The 24,832-nt window shown below is 36.9% G+C and overlaps 1 protein-coding gene across 1 annotated transcript in view; it reads right to left on the bottom strand.

Annotated features, from left to right (window-relative positions):
* Positions 1-24,832, bottom strand: part of METTL25 (methyltransferase like 25) — a gene marked incomplete at its 5' end in the record, with an annotated part of 303,322 nt that overhangs the window by 117,916 nt on the left and 160,574 nt on the right. Inside the window, one exon of the transcript XR_014233388.1 lies at positions 12,860-12,918. The remainder of the gene's footprint in view (positions 1-12,859; positions 12,919-24,832) is intronic.

Raw genomic sequence — 24,832 nt, 5'->3', positions numbered from 1 at the left:
AACTCCAAGGATCTCAGGCTTTGGAAATCATCAAAACGTCTTATCACTCAAAAAAGCCTAGCTGCTATAATAGAAAGGCTTGCTTTCAAGACTATTGCTTATACCATGGACTTTTTAAAAGGCCTAATTTGAAACTTGAAGATGAACCATGCCTTCTCCTCAGTTATATTCTCAATGGCCCTGAGGGCATTCATAAGCAAAGCTACTGTGGCTGCCTGGATAGTGGGATGATAATCCGTATGACAAACCATGAGGAAAAGAAACTGAAGTTGGTTTATTTCAAAATATTAACCACAATATTTTACACAAGGCATCAGCAAAAAGGAAGCACTATTAGAGGCTTCTTTTATATATTTTCCTTTTCCTACTCTCTTTTAAAATTGTAGTGAGATGCAATTCCTAGTAAAACAGCTATCTGTGGTACAAATGGCCAAAATCCAAGGTGAGTTATGTGTAACAGAGAGAGAGAGATTTATTATAAAGGCACTGAGCTATCTCAGGTAAGCCAGGGACAAAAATGGGGTTGCTGGACTTACAAGACACCTGAAACCAGGCATGAATATACCATCAGGACCACTGGAGTACCAGAAACAGCCCTACCAGTTCACCAGAGTCAATTATTAAATTTAGGAATTTTGTAAGTTGGTTGTAAAACACAGTCATTATTAAAAATTAAGTTAAACAAACTTACAGTTAAGTAAACTGCATTATTTAGATACTAAATAATCGGGTCTCACCAATTCCTAATTTTTTTTTACTCTTACTGATTTTAATATTATCTATTTGTATTTTACTATTATATAGGCTCCTGAAATTATTTAGATTTATTGTATCTGTATGTTGGAAATACTATATAACGGTGTACTACTAGGAGTCTCTTTCCAACTCACATTTGGTAACATCCCATTGGTAGTTGTTTTAAATCAGCCATGGTAGAAAAATTCATACCATAGAATTTGGCCAATGCTACAATTAGTCCTTTTTTTTTTTTTTCTTTAAGTAGGGAGCTGATTGTTAAACATTGTCCAGCATGCCAATATTCAGGACTCTCTATTTCCTATGTCTTTTCTCTCATCCTTTTATGCCTCTGCTTCACTATTCCTCCTTTTCCCCTATTGGCCAGTTATCTCTGAGTTTTTGTGTATGTAGTAAGAAACATGGATACCAAGAAGTATTAAGATTCAAGGTACTCAAAGATAGTGCCAAGGGGATGAACTGAGATAAGAAGAAATTCCCAGAACAGGGATGCTGGGAGATAATCTCAATCTATATTACCATATTCACATCCCCTGTTTAGCGCTTTCTCTTGAAAGAATCTCTCACACAGTTGCTCAGAGTACCTCCAGGAAGTCCATTTCTTGGTGTCCTCATTGTTTTCTCTACATTCTAGCTTCTTGCCACTGTCCTCAGTGCAAGTTAAAGAGTTCTTTTTGCCAGATTCAAATGGCTACATTGGTCTCTTCCTCTGAAAGTGACACTTTGATACAAGTTTAAGTGCAGAAGTAGTCTTTCAAGCTGCCCACAGAGGGCCAATAAAACAGAAAGACTCTTTTTGAAAACAAGTTAAACTCTCACTAACCCCAGGAATTTCAGAGGACGTATTTTTCCAAACTCTCATAACTCTAGTTAATTTGTTGAAAAATGTATTCTGTAAAATATAAAAAGTTCTTTTTCAAAGTTATTTCAAAGCCTAGGGACTCTCCTGAGCTTTCTCCCCGGCCAAGATGATAGAAAAATGCTTACTGGACAGAATGATGCAACTCAAGTCCCTCTACAAAGGTGACATACTATTCCAATTACATGACAAACCTGCATATAATCTCTTTGCTTGATATGAAGAAAGCAACCACTACAGGAAATTCCTTGTTGAATTCTGTCATTTGAGAATATAATTCCAGAGATTCGATTATCCTTCTTTTTAAAAATTTAAGAATCAGCTGACTCACCTAGAAATTCATTTTTGACTAATGACACAAAATATTTATTACTCTTCTGGTTGACTTTCATCCCCAAACCCTTTATCTGCAATAGTTTCTTTAAAACAAAAAATCTGTAAGTGAAATAACCTGCCAACCAATTTAAAACAGTTCATGTTTAAATGCTAAAGACTTTCTGATTTTTCTTTTAATTCCAGCAATTCTATATAAACTTGACTTTCAAAGGAGCCATGAACAAATTGAGAATAAGCCATGTTATGATGCAGCACAAAAACATATGTTTCAATTTCCAAAATTAAAACTCTTAACGTTCTCATTAATATGGCCCTGGTTCATGTCCAATGTCTACTTTACCAACTATGATATTTAGATAACTAGGTCAGAGCTCTCTCCATTACTCCTTTCCAAATATCTCTGCTCAGTTAATTTATCTCTAAAAATGGAGTCCTAGATTTTGAGGGAATTGTGAGCAAATCCAGGACAGAGACTCTAATGTGTATTTCTGAATCAACAGCACTTAGTGCAGCGCTGGGCCTGGAGAAGATGGCCAATAAATCTTGGTTGAATAAGTAAATGAATGAAGGTCAGATACCCTTCTTGAGATCACTTTGGACTTCAAGAACAAAGTATTTGTAATCCTTGAGAATAATAATTATATAGTTTCCATGGTAGTTCAAACTAGCAGTTTTTCCTCACACGAAGAAAGAGAAAACAGAAACGTGGAATAGCTGAATTGGGTGTGTAAGGTCATAATGTTGTTAATAAGTAGTTTTTAAAATGCTTTCTACAAAACTGGTAGTTAGACCTACAGGCTTAATTAAATTCATATTAAAACTTTTTTTGCAATAATATTTCATGGATGGTGCTGTGTACATCCTACAATATCATATTAGAATAAGAGGCGTCAGATCTGGTGGCTCCTCTTTGAGTGATGAGAAGATTAATTAGTGGGTCCAGGGAATGTCAGTCTACTCCATCCATCATAAAGTTCCCTGTCAACATTTACCTAATGGGTTTAGCAGCCACTGATGATCTTTGACCAGATCTGTTATTTCACTAAGGATTATAAAATGTTGACTTTCTTAATTTTCCTATGTCTTCTGAATTATCTGTTCTACTGTAAAGAATTTTTCCACATTAACTATTTGTTACCTTGAAACATGGTTTGTATAGGAAAGGCAGGATAAGTGCTTGATTTATTTCCTTTATTTACCAACTTTCAGAATAATAAGGTGGTGCTCTAGCAAACCAATGAGGTTGCCTTTTTTTGTTTTTAGTATCATGAAGAATTCATGGATTTTTTTACATATGTGATCTGTTTTAAACAGTGTGATCATTACTCTTTTCGATGCCAAATTTTCCATTTTATACCAGTGAGAACTTCTTCAAGTTGGCTCCTGAGACCTTTTGACATGACTCCTGTAGTCGTGGATAGTTTCCTTGCTTTTAGTCCAACAAGATATCTCAGGATCATCTTGTATATTTCCTGTCATAGACATGGAACCAGTTTAAAAGGATCCCTGGATCTTTTTAGAGAGATGATATTTAGAGACCAAAATCTGGGCACTGCAGTTGTTCTTTTATAGATTGTCACTGTTTCTAGGCCTTTTCGACATAGAAAGGTATGAAATAAGCTGTTATATTTTGTTATTTTTAACAAGATAAAAATAAATAAGGCGTACTGACATTCCAATAAAAACATTACCTGGCTTTTAGTTAATTTCATTGATTTTGTATTTCTCTTTCTTATTTTACAAACCTTGGTTCCTAAAGACATTAGCACAATTATTTATTTTCTCTACTCTTCAACATATAATTAGTAGTTTAAAATATCATTACATAATGCTGTTCAATGCTTTTTCATGATTTTCTTTTGTTCTTAGACTAAATCCTGCTAGGAATGTACAGTCAAATTACTATGTTTTAAAGTCACTTGAAATAATTCTACTTAATGTTCATTCATCTCATTTTTTTGATCACCAACATCTCAAATCCCTAGTTTGTAAGGTGAAGATGAGTATCACTAGCTTTTCTTTCATCTCTTCAAATCTTTACCTTAGCTTAACTTCTAACACTTATACTTTTCACTTTTAGATTTTCAAGGTTATTAGAATGTACATCTAGCTCTCCAATCAGTTATTGGAATTTGCTGTTTGATTTGGTTTTGCTCTCTGGAATTTCTAATTGCCTTTCTTTTTTTCTTGAACAATTTGATTTTATCATATCTTAAACATATTTTTATGAAGATCTTTCATAGAAAGGCCTCCATTTTTCGGCTCCACTATGCATTGTTTGCTCTCCAGCCTTGCTCCGTAGCTGTCATTCTTTCTTTCATTAATCCTCAGTTTTGCTTCTCTATTTCCTGCCTCTCACATTTATTCCCTTGTTTTGCTGGGCTAACGTAAATTCCTGAAAAAGGAGTTTGGGAGTTATACTGGACTCAGTGTAAGTACTCCTTCAGATCCACGCGGCCACTCTGTTCTCCCTGTGTGCCTTAGTTATCTGCTTGGCCTCTTGTCCTTATCACCCCTACCAATGGCTCAATCCATTCCCACAGTCATAGAGCCAGGTCTCTGCTGCAGTTGCTGCTACAACTACAGTATAAAGAGGCCCAACCATGGTGCCGGTGCTGGCAAGAAGAACCTGACCAAGTAGCTTTACTGAGCCTATAGGTGTTCCAGAACCTTCCCAGAGAGGTGGGTAACACAATCTTGAGGTGCTATGATGTAGGGAGGGCTTGAACAGGGAGACCTGAGACACAAAGAAGCTAGCAGAATAATTCTCTCTTCTTCCCTGACTATGGACTGTTCTGGGACATAGTAGATCACATGGCCTCTCTGAAGATCTCTCTGAAGCCAAGAAATTAGTTGCCTAATTTAAAAACGTTTGGCCAGCTCCGAGATGTACCACTTTAATTTTCGACTCCTCCTTCCCAACTTTCCTCCTTTTCCTCCTTCCCTACTTACTTCTCTTTCCCTCATTCTTGCTTTCATGGAATTGAACTTCCTAATAAAGTGTTGGTCCCTTACCTTTACTGTTATTAGTTTATTCCCAGTCTTGTTCTCTCATTCTGTATTTCTATAATTTTACTTTAGTGATGTAAAATTACAAAACTCCAGAGGGATAGTAGGCAAACCTTTGTAACTAGTTTGCCATTCTGAACAGCACATTAATGTCACTATTTTAAGAGATAGGAGTATCACAGTGGGCAAGTATATGCATTTGGGTCAAGGCCAGAGTAACTTTTGTTCATTCATTTACTCAGTGAATATTTACTTGTGATAAACATAAGCTAGAGACATGAGATTCAGAAATAAAAGATATGTTCTCATCCTCAAACTAATGATTTCTCATGGAAATACATATATTTTCTGAATGAATACTCTGGCAATTTCTCAGTCATGGTATACCTTTCTTGCACTTTAATTTTTGTCAAAACTCTTCTCAGAGCCTCTGTTCTGTCCTTGTTTCTAGGAGCTACATAACCAGAAGGCTGGCCTTTGAAGCCGGCAACACAATCTCAATCTCCTTTTCTTTAGCTAACTGTTTTATTAAAGCTTCTCGCTCTGCCATGGCTGAGAGAGAAATGGTTGTTCATAACAAAGGCTGGAAACGATGCTGAAGGGAAAGTAACATTTTTCTCTTGGTCTTTTTTCTCAATTTACTAAACCATTGCATCCCTTTTCTCATGTATTTCTCACAACTCAGGAGGTAAACAGAATGGGTGTTGTTTCTTCATTGCATAGAAGAGGAAACTGAGGCCTAGAAAGTTTAACTGTCTGGCTCGGGGGTACTGCATGTAACATCAGGCAAGAATTCCAGTCACATCTCTTGGATCATTCTTTCCAGTGACATTTTAATAGAGCTTCAAGGCCCAGGTAAGAGATGGAAAGACAGTAAAGGAATCTCTGTGCCTTCTGTTCTTAGTGCTGCTTATGAACTCAGATGCAGAAATCAATTTCAGAATTTCCAGAATCAAAGGCAGAGTGAAAGAACCAGGCTCAGGAGTAAGAATGAGGTGTGTCTGGGGATGCAAGTAGCTCAGTCCTCTTGTAGATCCTGTTCTGACTGCTCCCAACCCCAGTCTATTAGTCCTCACTCGTGGGTCCCACTTTCTTTGCACCTGGCTGTCCAGCTCACATACTGAGTCCCTGACGTGTTGTGGGATCTTTTTCTTTCCATTCATTTGGATACCCACAGGTTGTTATCTCACCGCTGCCAGACACAGATTAGATATTTAATAAAACTATATTAAATCTACACGAATGAATACATGTACACCCTAATCTGAAATTCTCTTTCAGTCTTATTTGTAAAACTTCAGTTCGGTCATTTCCTCTCCTTTTTCACTGTTTCTTTAATTTCTCATCTCATGTCCTGACATGTTAATATTCCTAGAAGCAGAGTAGTAATTAGAGCTTCTGGGTTGTAAGGAAAAGAAATGGACTCTGCTATGCTAAGCAAAAGCTTTAACAATATAATAAAAAATAAATAAATGCGAATAACGTGGGATAATTTGAAAACAGAAGGAAAAGTGAAAGAACCAGGCTCACTAGGAGCAAAAATGAAGTGGCTCTAGGGATCCAAGTAGCTGAATTTAACTGACAGGCTTGTCAGCTTGCCACCTCTGCGATGATTCAGCTCCATCAGTTTTCCTGTCCTAGAATCAGCGTGTTCAGGATTCAAAGTCCCAGAGAATGAGTCTGATTTGTCAGCATTTGGTCATATACTCAAGCCCCAGCTGGGGGACAACTTGACCAACAGTCCCTGAAGATGACAGACAAGGGCAAGAATGAATCCCCTCTAACCACCCCCCAAAAAAAATTTAAAGTGCTATGACAAAAATAAGGGGAAATGGATTGTAGCCACCCAATTTGCAGAGTATACTGGCAAGAGCAAAGACCTGGAATTAGGAAATCTGGGTTCACATTTCAGTGTTTCTGTTACTTAGTTGTGTGACCTCAGTGTGCTGTTTCATATTTCTACAATGCAATTTCCTCACTTACAAAATACAAAGCTTAGGTAGATGATAACTAACATTCCTTTTTTTTCCCCTAAAACTGTTTTTCCAACTTCACAGAGTTCTCCCCAGGTAAGTAAAGAAGTTTATAACTTAGTGGTTTTATAGACATGATGCATTTCCTCTGCTTCTATTCAGAACATCGTTAATGGATTAGTAGCCCTCGTGTCACACACTTTTGAAGTCTTCTTCCTTCTCACCCGTGCTCACCATTCTGTGCTGACCCCAATACCTCTCCTTAGTCCTGGCCTTCCCCGGTACAGCTTATGCTCTTCTGATGTATGAAATTCTGTCCCTTTAATACTGTATGATGTGCTTTCTGAATTTCTTTTTCCACCAACAATATAGAATACAGAAGCTATTTGCTTCTTTCTTCATATTTTTCCAAAGGAACTTTGTCAGTCAAACTGACAGTAATGTTTTCAACCCCATTTTCCCACCTAGATTAATTAAACCCTTAAGTTTTTAAAACAGTTCTATTTTCTCTATTTTATCCAGAACAGATGTTGACTTGGCCCTGAATAAAAAGTTGAGACATATTTTTCCCCCACCTTCTTCAAGCTTTGTTAATGTAGAAACCAACAGTCATTTACCTTTTAATTCCTTCAATAGTTATATAGGCTGTAGCTGAATTGATTCTATGTATTGCCATAAGCAAAATAAATTCTTACTTCTTCATCCTCACATAATATCCATTTTGTGTTAGCCACCAAGTTAAGCTCTGTTACAAATGCAAAGATACACAGGGTATAGTCACTACCTTGTAGGAACTTATATCCTAAGATTTTCAAGGGGAGATGAAACATAACAGCTCCCTAAAATACAAAACTGAATATAATGAATGTCATAAGACAGTAGTGACTCAGTGTTACCAAGTGTAAAGAAGAGAGATGTTATCTCCATTCAGGTGAGCAGGGAAGGCTTCATGGGACAAGGGAGTACTTGAACTAGGATCCAGGTAAAGAGAGAACTGACCTCCCATCCTCCCCTCTTGCTCCGCAACAATCTATTCCCCAAATAGGAACAGTTAATTGGTTCCTGACTCCTTTGTAGCCAACCCTTCAATGACTTCTCACTGTGCTGGGGATAAAATCCCCACCTCTTACTGTGGCTCACAAGGCCCTACATGATCTGGTCTTTTCTCCTACCATTCTGACATTCACCCATCATTTTCCAGCCATGCTGGCCTTCATTCTAAGTCTTGGATACAGCAAAGGACATTTGCTTTAGGACACTTGTTCTTGCTGTTTTTTGCCTAGAACTCTCTGCCCCCAGATCTTTACAGGACTGGTGTTTTCTTATCATTTAGGTCTCACCCCAAACATCACAGCTTCAGTGAGATCTTCCATGACCCCAGTCCATAGTAATGCATCTCCAACACTCTGTTGCATCCCCTTACTTTGCTTCTTTCAACTACCTGAAATTTTCTTGCTTATTCATTTACTTTTTAAATTTCTGCTTTCCCCTGACTAGAATATTATCAATAGTTTTTATTATATGATGGCCCTTTATGTGAGAGAGTAACAATCACTAATATTTGGCTTTATTAGTATCTAATTTATTAATCTTATGATTATAGTAAATAATCAGTTTTTAAATTCCTCTAAAAACTACTTACAGAAATTAATAAAACAAAGTTCAAGAATTTAGCAAATTTCCCCAAACTTTTAAATATTTTTTATCAGATACTTCCAAACACTATATTTAGGTTACTTTCAATGTCTGAAACACCTTTTAAAAATAGACAACATACTACTACAATGATTACAAATTAATAAACACATTTACTCTAAAACCAGAAATAAAGTTATATATATTATATATAGTATAGTATAATATAATATATTATTTTGTCTTTTTATTATTTTTTTGTCTTATCTTCCTAGGCTTCCATTAAGATCTGTACATGGGGTTTTGATAATCTTACCAGATCTTTAAGAAAATGGTATCATTTCAGCCTAATCAGGTTTTGTTACGAGTTATGAAAAGTTTAATTCTTGGTTGAGACATGGCTCTGGCTGAGCAGTCTAAGGTGATTTCTAGGCTGCTAATCTGTAGTAAATTCCTTTTTCTAATAAAATTCTAATCATTACATTGTGAGGCTTTTAATTTTTTTGCTTTGTTTATAAAAGTTTTAATTTTTTGAGACTTGGTAGCTTTCAAAGAGGTAAGGAATTCTTCTAAGTTTTATCCTATCCATTGCCTTGTCACGTTGATATATTAGTGTGGTTTGTCAGTACTATTAAAATCTTATATATTTCTTATTAGTATTTTATTTTAATTAGTTGGACCATCAAGAATTGTCAGCTCCTAGGAGATGAGGGATTGTGTCTGCCTAGTCAGCTTTACTCTTTTGTACATTTGGTTAATTTATCATTTTAGAACACTCTGTTGAACCCTCCCTTTACTTGATTATTGTATGTGACCAGTGAAGCTGATTAGCTGTGGACACCCTTTGAATCTGATTAATTACATGTGCTGATCAGGCTTTCCTTTTCTTGTTACTGAATCTACTTTTGCTGAGATAACTTGGCTTTCTTATGGACTCTTTTGATCAAAGAAAGTATATACCTAAACTTTATAGATAGATACTTAGTTAATACTTTTGTATGTTAACAATTCCTTATATATTTGGATCAATAAAATATGAAGCATATTCTATTAGACACACTCTTCTTGTATAATGTGATAACTTTTGGTGATTGTCTATAAACTTTTCTTGTTTGAGTATTATTAGGAACTTCTAGACTTTCTTAGATTCAATCTGTTTAGCTAACTATTATAATTGTCACAAGAATTATTATCATTAAACTTATTTTAATGCTCAAACTGTATACATTTGACTAGTAAGGGTCTCTGTAGTTTGCTTCCCTTTATTTCAGCACTTCTGCTGACTTTTTTTTTTTTTTCTGCTGACATTTTTAAAGCATGCTTGTGTCTAGCAGCAACCTTTGGAGTTCAGTTTCCTTATTTATGAAATTAGTACAAATAAACAGATGGTCCAGGTCCATACTGATTTTTTTTTCTGCCCTAAAATTTGGCATCATCTACCTTTCAAGGAGTCCTCATTGTGTGTGTGTGTGTGTGTGTGTGTGTGCATGCACGCACATGTGTGCGTGTAGATTAGAGATCAAAATATGGATACTAGAGAATTAAAATGAGATTTGGGTCACCTACAATAGTTACAAAGCTGGAATGCATATCATGAATTTACACTTTTTTCCATTCAACATGTCACATGACTGCACTGATACACACACACCCACATACACATATATATGAACATATAAAAATACGATAAAATATATATTTAAGAAAGAATAAAAACACTTTAAAGCATAAAACCAAAAAGGTAGGTGTTTAAACATTCAAGGTGGAGGACTCTGGGAAGATGGTGGCAGAATTTTTAAATTTCTCCAAATCTCATCATATAAACAAGTATAGAGACTAGGACAGCAAAACCTAAAACACATGGACAACATCTACCACTAGGTTAACTATAAACTCCCAAATATGAGCAGGTAAAGACCAACCACAACCACCAAGAAGACTCACACCATTTCAACAGTGATGTGAGAGAAAGCAGAAGGAAGACAAAAATTTCTGATGGCTCCAGAGCTAAAAAGTATCTAAATTACCAGCAGGTACTCACTGGTAAACTCATGAAGAAAATTCGAGGCTAGCAGCTGGAACTGGGAGGGAGAACTGCAGACCTTAATTCACAGTGTGAGCTAAGGGACCATGGTATGCATGATGGTGCTGGACAAATCTGGGCTTTATAAACCTTCGAGAGTGTTCAGCTAAAATTCCCTTCCAGTATCAAATCTTGCATCAAGTAAAAAGTACTGAGAGTAGAACTTCAATAGGAAAAAAATAAAAGAAAAAGTTCAACAAAATATTGGGGAGAAGGAACCAGAGTTAGCAGATCTCAGGAAAATGTCAACTTTTGGTTTTGAACACATTTTGAATATTACAGAAGGAAATCTAGAGCTATGATTCTAGGAAAGCTATCTTGATTCCTCCCTTTCTAATACAGAAAAATGCATAACAAATGAAAAGCACAACAGAAAAGGATTTTTATAAAGAGACAGTTTTATAATAAGAAAGAAAATAAGGAGCAAAATAATATCCTTACAGACAATGAAGGCATGCCAGGATCATTTGAACACAAAAATAGATGAAAACTGTAACCAAATTCTTCAAAGATGAAATGATTTAAGAAAACGTTAAAGCCATGAAACAACAGAAATCTTAATTCTAAAATTTTAGAAATTAGATAATTGGAGAACAGAATAAGAAATAGAAAAAATTGCAATTTGAGCTCACAAATATAGAAAATTATTAATAAATGAAAAAGTCATTTCAGAATTGAAGAATAAACCTGAAGGAATTAATAAACACAATGAATGCCTTAAGAGAAATAGAAAGTAAAAGGTGAAAAATGAAAAAGAAGTAAGGTGTTAAAAAATATTTGAGAGACAGTGATAGTTATAGATGACAAGCAAAGAAGACTAAACACACATATAAAAGGGGATCCTGAGGACAAAAACTAAAGCAATGGAAGATAAAAAATACTAGAAAATATAAATCCAGAGAACTTTTCTGAAACAAAAGATGGTTTGAAACTACCTGTTGAAAGTGAAACTGTATTCCTGCTTATGAAATAGCTAATTCTATTCTGAGCTTATGTCTTTCTTGTAATACTTTGCCAAATGCAGTCAATGGAAACTAACACTTGCTACTAACATTTTGTCTTTCAACTTCTTCCCCTAAGACTTCAATTCTACTAGGTATATTAACTGCTTTATAATTTTTTTTGGTGACAATTTTACCATGTGTTTTGGTATTGCATAATATGGATCCTCCTCCTTACAGCCTCAGATCAAAGTTTTCTCACTGATCATCACCCAACCCCTAACCCAACACCACATATTCTTTTTTTTTTTTTAATTGGGGTATAGTTGCTTTATAATGTTGTGTTAGTTTCTGATGTACAATGAAGTGAATCAGCTATATGTATACATATATCCCCTCCCTCTTGGACCTCCCTCCCCTCCCCATCCCACCCATCTAGGTCACCACAGAGCACGAAGGTGAGCTCCCTGCGCTATACAACAGGTTCCCACTAGCTATCTATTTTACACAGAGTAGTGTATATATGTCAATCTCAATCTCCCAATTCATCCCACAGCCATTGCCACCCCCCTTTTTCACTGTAGCACTCCAATTCTGGTCTAATATTGTATTAGCCAGAATAGACTAGACTATGCTGTGGTTACTAACCATCCCCAAATCTCAGTGACTTAACCAAAAGGCATTTTTTTCTCATGTTGTGTCTCTATTGCAGGTCAACTGGAGGCTCTGATTCATGGTTTTCTTATTCTGGGATCCAGACCTTCATCTGGATCGTTGTCAGTAGCCATGACAAAGGAAGAGAGTTACCGAGGACCTTAGATGAACAATTAAATGTTACAGTTCGGAAGTGGCTCATGTCTTATTGATAACTCATTTACAAGAACTAATAACATAGCCCTGTCTAAACACAACAGGATCAGGAAATATATTCCTATCCTGGAAGGGGGATGAAACAGTATTTACCAAACAACCCTAATGACCTTCAACATAAACGGAAACAAATGTTATTTTATACTTTGCTTTTATCACCTAACAATGTTTTAGAATTCTTCCTATCAGCACATTTTTACATCATTTTTCAAAGCCGCATAGTGACCCAGTATATAGCTATAATAATCAGTGATTTAGCCTTTCTGCTGCTGGTAAATATTTAGAATGTTTTGCTATAAGTATTGCTATATTGAACATATTTATACATAAATGTCTTTGTATAAGTAAAAGTATAGCTTTAAGTTAGAAAGAAAAAGAAAGCTCTGACATCACTTACAGATAGGTTTCTGTTGTTTGAAGCTGGGGTGGCACTCACAGCTGGACCATATTATTCTCCTGTTGGACATAAACAATTTCATGGAACACCAACATCAAACAAGGTAACTCTGAAACCATGATAAAATTAGTCTAAACAAGACCACTTCATAATTTTCTCTAAGCACAGACAAAAACAAGGTCACTGTACAAACACCACAAAATACCAAGCAGCCTCTCTTCCACTTAATAAGACTGGCTGTTGTTTCTTTACTAATTATAACTTTAGCCTCATTTTAGTCTGTCCTCCCTCTAGATAAGATTAATTGAGATAGTCATAGACTTGTCCTGACTTTCTGACAGCACCCAATCTAGTTCAAAGTCTCACTTCCTTTGACTCTCCCCAAAAGCATCCAATCAAAGGTGAAATCCTATAACAGAGAGTTAGAAATGAACCCTCTTACTGAGGCACCTCGTGGCTCCCTGTGGTATGCATTCTGCTTTGCTATAATGAGTCATAAATCCAACCAGTTCAACTACATGTGCATTCTTGGTGCTCCTTGACTGAAAGTCATTGACACATATGATCCTTGAATTTAAATTGTGTAACAGTAAGGTAGTACAATTTAATTTTGAGCAATGCTGGTAATTGTCCTTTAAAAAGATTGCACCCATCAAGGATGGGTGAAGAGGTCTGTTTCCTCACAGCTTTGCCACATTGTATAACACCAACTTTTTTGATCTTTGCTGATCTAATATATAAAAAAATAACATCTGCTTCTTTTGATTTACATTTCTTTAATTATAACTGAAGTTAAGCATCTTTTTATATTTTAAGTCATTTTTTCCCCCTCTTACTCAGTTTCCTATTGGGTTTATTTTTCCTTTTGATTTGTAAGTATTCTTTAAAGATTAAGGCTATTATTTCTCTGTGTGTTATATGAGTTGCGAATATGTTACCAGCTTGTTACTTGCCTTATTTTTAATAAAATTGTGTTATTGTAGACACGTAGTTTTATGTAGTCAAATTTATTTTGCTTCTTTATGGCTTCTGAATTTTGTATGTTAACTAGTTCTCACTTTAAAATTATAAAAATAAAAATTATCCCATGTTTTCTTCTAGCACTTTTAGAGTAAGTATTCTCCGTTCTTACATGTTTTTTCCCTGTAGCAATTGCCTTTGATCCCCACACCTTTCACCTTGAAGATTTTGCATTTATTGGCACTATCTTTTCTTACTTTTTTTCCTACTAATTTGTATTTTACTTTCAGTTTCTTTAATAGTTTCCCCCTAATCTGGTGTATAATTACTGTTTGTGACTCTATTTCCCTTTCCCTATAGCAGTAATCCCTGAAGAAAATGGTGCGAAACTACCCTTGCTATTCTCAGCTATGTATTATTGGGTTGGGTTGCTCCAGAGAAGCCCCTGAAACTCTCAGTGGCTTAAGTTAAATGGTGATTCCATCTCCTGGCCATTATGGTCCAAGGTAGGGCCCACAACCTCACTGGAGGTAGTTACATACAAAGAGACACACTTTGCCCTTTATGGAAGGAGAAATTTACTCTCTCTTCTGCAGGAGCTAAAGAACCTATCATCTCTTAGTAGGTAGAGTGTGAAGATGTGAAGTTTAGAACATGGTAGCTACGTTTTTAACTCTAATGGACAAGCCTGAATATACTGAGGTCACCATGTAAACCCTGAAGGATGAAGCAGACACCTTGGAAGGATAAGGGAGGGACTGGAGAGAAACGATGCTTATATCATTTGAATTGCTAGATCCAGCCCTGCCTGAATCCAGTCCTACATCTGGATTTTTCACTTAGGTGAGATCATAAATAGGTCCCCCTTTAAAAAGCCAATTGGAGTTGAATTTTATGTCATTTGTAACCAAAAAATTCAGGATACTTTTTTTCTTTCTGCCTGTTATCTTTTTTTATATATATATAAATTTATTTATTTAGTTTTGGCTGTGTTGGGTCTTCGTTTCTGTGCGAGGGCTTTCTCCAGTTGCCGCGAGCGAGGGCTACTCTTCATCGCGGTGCGCGGGCCTCTCACTGTCACGGCCTCTCCCATGGCGGAGCACAGGCTCAGTAGTTGTGGCTCACGGGTTCAGTTGCTCCGTGGTATGTGGGATCTTCCCAGACCAGGGCTCGAACCCGTGTCCCCTGCATTGGCAGGCAGATTCTTAACCACTGTGCCACCAGGGAAGCCCCCTCTGCCTGTTATCTTTTAATGTTTCTAACATTTCTGTCTTCTAATCTCATTTCACTCTAAGTCAGATTGCACCTGGTAGGTTATGCCCTGATTCTGGCTCATAGTTACTTTCTTGGTGGCCCACACAGCATAGACCTACAGAATATACTTTTTTCTTTTAATTTGAATTAGTTGCCAACATTTTAAAATGGAAAAGAATTTCCATAAATATTCAGATTTGTCAAACTGGGTTGGCCTTTAATTTCAATTGGTTGGAACTAAGTAACAACTACGATCTCAGGCACATGTCCCTTTGTTTATTTACCTGTCTAGTTTCCCTGGGCTTTTGGGTTTGGGATCCTTATCTACAGCATGATAGATAATAGGGATGCAGAAGAAGATAGGGGTCCAGGCTTGTTTCCAAGTAGAATAAGAAAACAGCGACCCCCTACAGGATGTCTTCACTACTTTAGACTAATCTCTGTTTTTCTCAAAGTATTCAGTGAATTGCCAGTCATACAGGGAGTCCTTAATAAAAAGATTAATTGAAAAGTTAAGAATTACTTTTCCAAAACCTGTAAAATGCAAAGCCAGTTAAAATAAGAAGTCTTAAAGTTATTTTCTTCTGCTTAATTTGATACATTACATATGCATAAAAACCCATCTCATAATTGAATGCTACTTTAATGAATGTGCTAATGGTGGCTTAAAGCTTTTTAAATTTAAAAAGATCTAAAAATACCACTCCATTCTTATCTCTAACACATTCTACTTTATATCAATCCAGCTTGACTGAGTCTAAATGACACTCCGTGGAACACTTTAGTTCTTTATAAAAGGCTGCACTAACAAGCAAATGTAATCACAAGATGCTATCAGTCCTTCCAAGCAGGAGAATGAAATCAGTCCTAGGCTGGTGACATGTCTGGAAGGATTGCCTGCCTTCTCTAAGTCAAAGGGGACAGGCATATTTTCTAAGAGAGTCTGAATTCTGTCCTGGTAAATGACCAGGCACCCTGACTCTTGGTGGATTACAGCTGGCAGTTATAAAAAGAAGCATTATACAGATAAGAGCTTTTATTTTTAAAATAAAAATCTATCACACTTAAAATTTTGTTTTGGTATGACATGGGCATTTGAATAACATGCATGTCTAGTAAGTACTTTTAGTATATACACTCCAACATTATATGTGAAAATGCTCTTTCATAAATATTCTATAAATATTTTATAAATATTATTCATGTTTTATTTTCTTAGAAGAAAGATATGTTTATTTCTTTGTGTTAAGATTCAAGGTCAAGAGTCAGGTTAAAGGCATATAAATTCTGTTTAGTGTTCAAAGTCTCATCTTTTCACTGATGAATTTGAATATGGAGTTGGGCATGATAAAGAGGAAAAGTGAAGTCAAAGGCTACTGAATCATAATAACAGCTACCAATTCTGAGTACTTACTATGTGCCAGGCATGGTATTAAAAACTCTCTCCATATTTCTCACAGAGTCTTTATAATATATCCTTATTATTCCCATTTTCCTTGCCCAAGGACTTTAGAAGGGTTTGAAATGCTGTTCTGTTTTAGGGGCATGTGGTCTTTGTTGAGAATCCTGGTCCAGAGATCAAGAGGAAGATTTTCTGGAGAAGAGTGCAAGTTGGAGATACATTTATGTACTAGATTGTTCAGTAGCAAGTTACTTTCTCTAGTATTTTCATTTAGTTAAATCTTAGGCAAATGTTTCAGGCCATGTGAGCCTCACTAATTTACATGCTGCCTTTTTGCAAATTAGAAAAAGGACTCTCTGGGCAGGTAAGGCTGGCCAGGGGAATGTGAGCTGTATTTCTACCAACACTAGCTCAGTTTGTCAGGAGCCCTTGTGCAGAACACAACCTAGAGAACCAATTCCTGTGTCTCTGGCTGAGAATAATCCAACAAAGCTGAAGCAGCGGCCCCTGAGGTCATAATGGTAGTGGCACATTCAAGAGGAAGCTGAATCTCAGGGTCAGTTGATGGCTCAGCAACCCCTGTTCACATAGAGATTGTTTTCATTTGAGATACTTGGGAAGCCTGAATTTACTTTCATCAAGGAAGTTATAGCAGCCCTTTTAGTTAGGAAGACTGCCTTTTAGAAGATAAGGACCTCAAATAGATTAGGAGAAATAAACTACATTAATATGAAAAAGCAAAGAAATTGTTAACTTTTTAACTGCAAACCATGGAAGGTCACACCATGATCTGTTTGGGAAGCTTCCTGGAGAAGAGATGATTAGAAGAGTCAAAGAAGCAGAAATAGCAGATCACTGTGAGGAAATTTTGAACAGGTGCTTTGAAGATATCAGGAAGTGGAAAACTGGGCAAGGATATTGGGACAAAAGAGAGATTACATGATATGGGAGCACTGAACACAAACAACTTGAAAAAAATTTTTATGATACAGCCATCTACACATCAAGTCCCATCTTGATTACTTGCTATTTGATCTTTACCAAATCATTTGGCCTCCCTCTCTGAGCTTTTGTTTATTGACCTATAAAAGAATGTTAAGGATTAAAGGAAGCATCATAAAAATATCTACCTCAAGTAGTTCTTTTGATGATTAAATCAAGTGATGTATGTTGAAGTGCTTTGTAACCCATGATGCACTATCTCAAGTGGTATCTCTATTTATAATTTACCATTCATTTAAACAGCCCCTGCCCATAAGGCAGAATGTCAGATCCTGAAGGATGTCAACTGCCAACTCTCAAAAGACATAGATAACCACCAGAACAACCTGGTGATCAGGCAAACCTGAGCCATTATCTACTGTTGTTATTATATTATTATGTCCTTTCTGTTAGAGAGAGTATCACCTTGATAGAGTCTTAATAGGGTCTCTGAAGGAAGAGATCAGAGATGGATATTTACAGGGGTTTAAAGTCTGGGCTCCTGTGGTTTAATCCTAGTCTTTCAAGTCAGGGATCTCTTTGGGACTGGGAAAACTTCATGATATAAATAGTTTAAGACTGGTAGTCACAGACAGGTGGAGATGAATATGATTCTTGATGAATAAATGATTATTTCATCAGCAAGCAGCTTGCCAGATGAGCAAGCTATTGTCCTAAGAAGGCGACTGGTTGAATAGCTTATTTTTCTGAATGAATTTTCTTGAAGTCCCTGAAGTAAGCTGAAGAGTAGCAGAATGTGCCCTCCCCCACCCCTCTAATATGCTTCTTTGGTATAAGGATTATTTTGTGCTGATTATTTTTAAGAAACTGCAGACACTGGAAAAGCTCTGAAAACACAGTCGAGTTACACTTTTGTAAGGAAAATCTATATTTATAAAGGAAATTTACATTAGAAGGTGGGTCTGTATCAGGAAGAGACCTATTACCAGAGATAATCTTTTTACCTGAGAGACTTATCTGCTTGGCAGGATAACTTTTGTTTACCAAATATTTGCTCCTCTCACCTTTCCAGGAATGGCCTTTCCCCCTTTGAAGCCTCATTCCCCTATCCCTTGCCTTTGCTCAGGATGACATATAAGTCTCAATTGTCTGGCTGCATTTTGAGTCTCATATCTTTGTGGTGCTCCCCTATGTGTTTATGTAATTAAAAAAATTTTTTTCTCATGTTAATCTGTCTTTTATTACAGGGGGTTCTCAGCCAATAACTCAGAAAGGTAGAAGGAAAATTAATTTTCCTCCTCCACAAAGCAATGAAGTAATTTGCTGGTTTGTAGCCTTATCTTCCTGGAAAATGATAGTAAAGTCATATTGATGTAGGCAACCTTAGTTCTGTTGCAATAACCATCAAGGCCCAAGATAGAGCTGTCCTGCCAAGAGTGCCACGTCAGCAAATTAAAATCTGGATAATTTTCGTGTCCTTATAAATATTCTGCTTGACCAGAAACACACTACAGCCAGTCAGCCTGAAACCAAGTCCCCCTAAAACTGACTTCCTCCACTGAGTTTATGATTAATCTCTCTATTCAAAACTTTACTCCCTTTCTTGTCCCATCCCTGTTCCCCTCAGAACTGAGGAATAGCAAAGAAAAGAGGGGATTGAAAGCAAGCAGGACCCTATGGGGCCTCCCCAGGTAAAAAAACCCCTCTGTGTACCCCATTTCTTGTCTGTAGAAAATAACTTCAGTCTCCCAGACCTTCCCTCAGTTCCAAAGAGCAGACTCAAGCAGTTAATGATTAGAACAATAGAGTCACAGGCTCATAGTTCTTCCTGAAGGGATACAGATAACAATCGGATGCATATCTTTGAGTTGTTCTGCAGAAACTAAGACCCACCCCCACCTGATGGAGAATGGTGATCATATGCTGACCACAAGCACGTAGACCTCAGACTGGTTGGAATCAGAAGGTTGATGAGTGAGATACTTGAAACATCACCCTGTTACCTCACCACCAGCCAATCAGAAGAAGGTACACAAGCTGATCATACATCCTATGACCTTCTCCCCTAACACTTTTTTAAAAGACACTTGCCTGAAAGCCATCAGGGAGTTCAGGTCTTTTGAGCATGAGCTGCCCATTCTCCTTGTTTGGTGCCCTGCAATAAACACTGTACTTTCTTTCACCACAATCTGGTGTCAGTAGATTGGCTTTGCTCTGTGCAGGCAAGGGGACCCGAGTTTGGTTCAGTAACAAGCCATTCCTCAAATGCCAAACCAACTCTGGGCTTTTTACTTATTTCCTTGTTCCTTATTCATTTTCTAGTTTTCTCTTCCTTGTCCCTTATTCTTTCCTCTTTAAATGCTTGCTACTTTCTCCCCTGCCTTACTGCTCTCCACATGGAGACTGTCCACTTCATGAAGTATTAAATAAAGCTTGTTTGTATCACCTAAATTGCCTTCTTCAATCATTTTTAATAGTTCTTAGTCTTGGTGGTGAAGTTATGTGGCTACATGCAGTCTTATTTTCAGGGATATATAAAGATATTTCGAGGGAAAACCTAGCACTGTGGAATAAACTGAGACTTTGGACCTACTGAGTTCTGGGTGTAGTCCTTGGAAAATTACTAAATTTCCTCATTTTTGAAAATTGAGACCAACTCTGTCAATATGACTTAACTATTTATTTCAGGTAATTCTTGTCCAGGAAGATAAGAATGTACACTAATGTATAATTTCACTTTTTCTTTAGGAAATTCTTGCAAATTAGTTTTCTGGGCAAAGAGTTTGCTTACTCTGGCCAGCAGTTCTTCTATCAGAACAATAGATGACTCATCTGAGCAAACAACTCACTTATCAGAAAATTTTACTATTAAGACTCCTTTAAGGGACTTCCCTGGTGGCGCAGTGGATGACTCCATGCTCCCAGTGCAGGGGGCCTGGCTTCGATCCCTGGTCAGGGAACTAGATCCCACATGCATGCCACAACTGAGAGTTCGCATGCCAAAACTAAGGAGCCTGCCTGCTGCAACTAAGACTTGGTGCAACCAAATAAATAAATAAATAGATAAATATTTTAAAAATAAATAAAGCCTTACCCCATTCTAAAAAAAAAAAAAAAAAAAAAGACTCCTTTAAAATCTTCATCTTGATGTCCTCTAATTTTGAATTATTATACAACAACTTTGCCCAAGCTTTGTAGTATAGTCCAAAGTCAGGGAGCCGGATTCCTCCAGCTCCGTTTTTCTTTCTCAAGATTGCTCTGACTATCTGGGGTCTTTTGTGTTTCCATACAAATTGTGGAATTATTTGTTCTAGTTCTGTGAAAAATGCCATTGGTAGTTTGATAGGGATTGCATTGAATCTGCAGATTGTTTTGGGTAGTATTGTCATTTTCACAATGTTGATTCTTCCAATCTAAGAAGATGGTATATCTCTCCATCTGTTTGTATCATCTTTAATTTCTTTCATCAGTGTCTTATAGTTTTCTGCATACAGGTCTTTTGTCTCCTTAGGTAGGTTTATTCCTAGGTATTTTATTCTTTTTGTTGCCATGGTAAATAGGAATGTTTCATTAATTTCTCTTGCAGATTTTTCATCATTAATGTATAGGAATGCAAGAGATATCTGTGCATTAATTTTGTATCCTACTTTACCAAATTCATTGATTAGCTCTAGTAGTTTTCTGCTAGCATCTTCAGGATTCTCTATGTATAGTATCATGTCATCTGCAAACAGTGACAGCTTTACTTCTTCTTTTAAGAATTGGATTCCTTTTATTTCTTTTTCTTCTCTGATTGTTGTGGCTAAAACTTCCAAAACTATTTTGAATAATCGTGGTGAGAGTGGGCATCCTTGTCTTGTTCTTGATTTTAGAGGAAATGGTTTCAGTTTTTCACCATTGAGAATGATGTTGGCTGTGGGTTTGTCATATATGGCCTTTATTATGTTGAGGTAGCTTCCCTCTATGCCTACTTTCTGGAGGGTTTTTATCATAAATCGGTGTTGAATTTTGTCAAAAGCTTTTTCTGCAGCTCTTGAGATGATCATATGTTTTTTATTCTTCAATTTGTTAATATGGTGTATCACATTGATTGATTTGTGTATATTGAAGAATCCTTGCATTCCTGGGATAAACCCCACTTGAACAGGGTGTATGATCCTTTTAATGTGCTGTTGGATTCTGTTTGCTAGTATTTTGTTGAGGATTTTTGCATCTATATTCATCAGTGATATTGGTCTGTCATTTTCTTCTTTTGTAGTATCTTTGTCTGGTTTGGTATCAGGGTGATGGTGGCCTCGTAGAATGAGTTTGGGAGTGTTCCTCCCTCTGCTATATTTTGGAAGAGTTTGAGAAGGACAGGTGTTAGCTCTTCTCTAAATGTTTGATAGAATTCGCCTGTGAAGCCATCTGGTCCTGGGCTTTTGTTTGTTGGAAGACTTTTAATCACAGTTTCAATTTCAGTGCTTGTGATTGGTCTGTTTATATTTTCTATTTCTTCCTGTTTCAATCTCAGAAGGTTGTGCTTTTCTAAGAATTTGTCCATTTCTTCCAGGTTGTCTATTTTATTGGCATATAGTTGCTTGTAGTAGTCTCTCAGGATCCTTTGTATTTCTGCAGTGTCAGTTGTTACTTCTCCTTTTTCATTTCTAATTTGATTGATTTGAGTCTTCCCCCTTTTTTCTTGATGAGTCTGGCTAATGGTTTATCAATTTTGTTTACCTTCTCAAAGAACCAGCTTTTAGTTTTATTGATCCTGGCTATCATTTCCTTCATTTCTTTTTCATTTATTTCTGATCTGGTCTTTACGATTTCCTTCCATCTGCTAACTTTGGGTTTTTTTCTTCTTCATTCTCTAATTGCTTTAGGTGTAAGGTTAGGTTGTTTATTTAAGATGTTTCTTGTTTCCTGAGGTAGAATTGTATTGCTATAAACTTCCCTCTTAGAACTGCTTTTGCTGCATCCCATAGGTTTTGGGTCCTCGTGTTTTCATTGTCATTTGTTTCTAGGTATTTTTTGATTTCCTCTTTGATTTCTTCAGTGATCTCTTGGTTATTTAGTAGTGTATTGTTTAGCCTCCATATGTTTGTATTTTTTACAGTTTTTTTCTGTAATTGATATCTAGTGTTACAGCATTGTGGTTGGAAAAGATACTTGATACGATTTCAGTTTTCTTAAATTTACCAAGGCTTGATTTTTGATCCAAGATATGATCTGTTCTGGAGAATGTTCCATGAGCACTTGAGAAGAAAGTATATTCTGTTGTTTGTGGATGGAATGTCCTATAAATATCAATTAAGTCCATCTTGTTTAATGTGTCATTTAAAGCTTGTGTTTCCCTATTTATTTTCATTTTGGATGACCTGTCCATTGGTCAAAGTGGGGTGTTAAAGTACCCCACTATGATTGTGTTACTGTCGATTTCCCCTTTTATGGCTGCTAGCATTTGCCTTATGCATTGAGGTGCTCCTATGTTGAGTGCATAGATATTTACGGTTGTTATATCTTCTTCTTGGATTGATCGCTTGATCATTATGTAGTGTCCTTCTTTGTCTCTGGTAACAATCTTTATTTTAAAGTCTATTTCGTCTGATATGAAAACTGCTACTCCAGCTTTCTTCTGATTTCCATTTGCATGGAATATCTTTTTCCATCCCCTCACTTTCAGTCTGTATGTGTCCCTAGGTCTGAAGTGGGTCTCTTGTGGACAGTATATATACAGTTCTTGTTTTTGTATCCATTCAGCCAGTCTATGTCTTTTGGTTGGAGCATTTAATATATTTACATTTAAGGATACGTATGTTCCTATTACCATCTTCTTAACTGTTTTGGGTTTGTTTTTGTAGGTCTTTTCCTCCTCTTGTGTTTCCTGCCTAGAGAAGTTACTTCAGCATTTGTTATAAAGCTGGTTTGGTGGTGCTGAATTCTCTTAGCTTTTGCTTGTCTGTAAAGGTTTTAATTTCTCCACTGAATCTGAATGAGATCCTTGCTGGGTAGAGTAATGTTGGTTGTAGGTTTTTCCCTTTCATCACTTTAAATATGTCCTGCCACACCCTTCTGGCTTGCAGAGTTTCTGCTGAAAGATCAGCTGTTAACCTTATGGGGATTCTCTTGTATGTTATTTGTTGCTTTTCCCTTGCTGCTTTTAATATTTTTTCTTTGTATTTAATTTTTGATAGTTTGATTAATATGTGTCTCTTGGTGTGTTTCTCCTTGGATTTATCCTGTATGGGAGTCTCTGTGCTTCCTGGACTTGACTATTTCCTTTCCCATATTAGGGAAGTTTTCAACTATAATCTCTTCAAATATTTTCTCAGTCCCTTTCTCTTTCTTTTCTTCTTCTAGGACCCCTATAATTCAAATGTTGGTGTGCTTAATGTTGTCCCAGAGGTCTCTGAGACTGTCCTCAATTCTTTTCATTCTTTTCTCTTTATTCTGCTCTGCAGTAGCTATTTCCAGTATTTTATCTTTCAGGTCACTGATCCGTTCCTCTGCCTCAGTTATTCTGCTATTGATTCCTTCTAGAGAATTTTTAATTTCATTTATTGTGTTGTTCATCATTGTTTGTTTGCTCTTTAGTTCTTCTAGGTCCTTGTTAAACGTTTCTTGTATTTTCTCCGTTCTATTTCCAAGATTTTGGATCACCTTTACTATCATTACTCTGAATTCTTTTTCAGGTAGACTACCTATTTCCTCTTCATTTGTTTGGTCTGGTGGGTTTTTACCTTGCTCCTTCATCTGCTGCGTATTTCTCTGTCTTCTCATTTTTTTTAACTTACTGTATTTGGGGTCTCCTTTTCGCAGGCTGTACGTTCGTAGTTCCTGTTGTTTTTGGTGTCTGCCCCCAGTGGGTAAGGTTCGTTCAGTGGGTTGTGTAGGATTCCTGGTGGAGGGGACTGGTGCCTGTGTTCTGATGGATGAGGCTGGATCTTGTCTTTCTGGTGGGCAGGACTGCACCCAGTGGTGTGATTTGGGTGTCTGTGAACTTATTATGATTTTAGGCAGCCTCTCTGCTAATGGGTGGGGTTGTGTTCCTGTCTTGCTAGTTGTTTGGCATGGGGTGTCCCGCGCTGGAGCTTGCTGGTCATTGAGTGGAGCTGGGTCTTAGCATTGAGACAGAGATCTCTGGGAGAGTTCTTGCCGATTGATAACATGTGGAGCCAGGAGGTCTCTGGTGCACCAATGTCCTGAATTCGGCTCTCCCAGCTCAGAGGCTCAGGCTTGACAGCTGGCCAGAGCACCAAGACCCTGTCAGCCACACGGCTGGAGAAGATGGGCTGAGTTAGGTGTCAGCCACTGCTCTGTTGTAGCTATGTCTCAGCTGTCTCCAAAGGTCACCCAGATACATTGGGTTATTCCACCATTCCTCAGAACTTGCACATGCCTGTCTGGGATTTATAGACGCCCTCCTGATACTC

This window comes from Balaenoptera borealis, assembly GCF_965194805.1.
Source record: "Balaenoptera borealis genome assembly, chromosome: 13".
NCBI classification, from domain to species: domain Eukaryota; kingdom Metazoa; phylum Chordata; class Mammalia; order Artiodactyla; family Balaenopteridae; genus Balaenoptera; species Balaenoptera borealis.
Note: the sequence above shows the minus strand (reverse complement) of the source record. Positions and strands in the feature narration are given on the sequence as shown.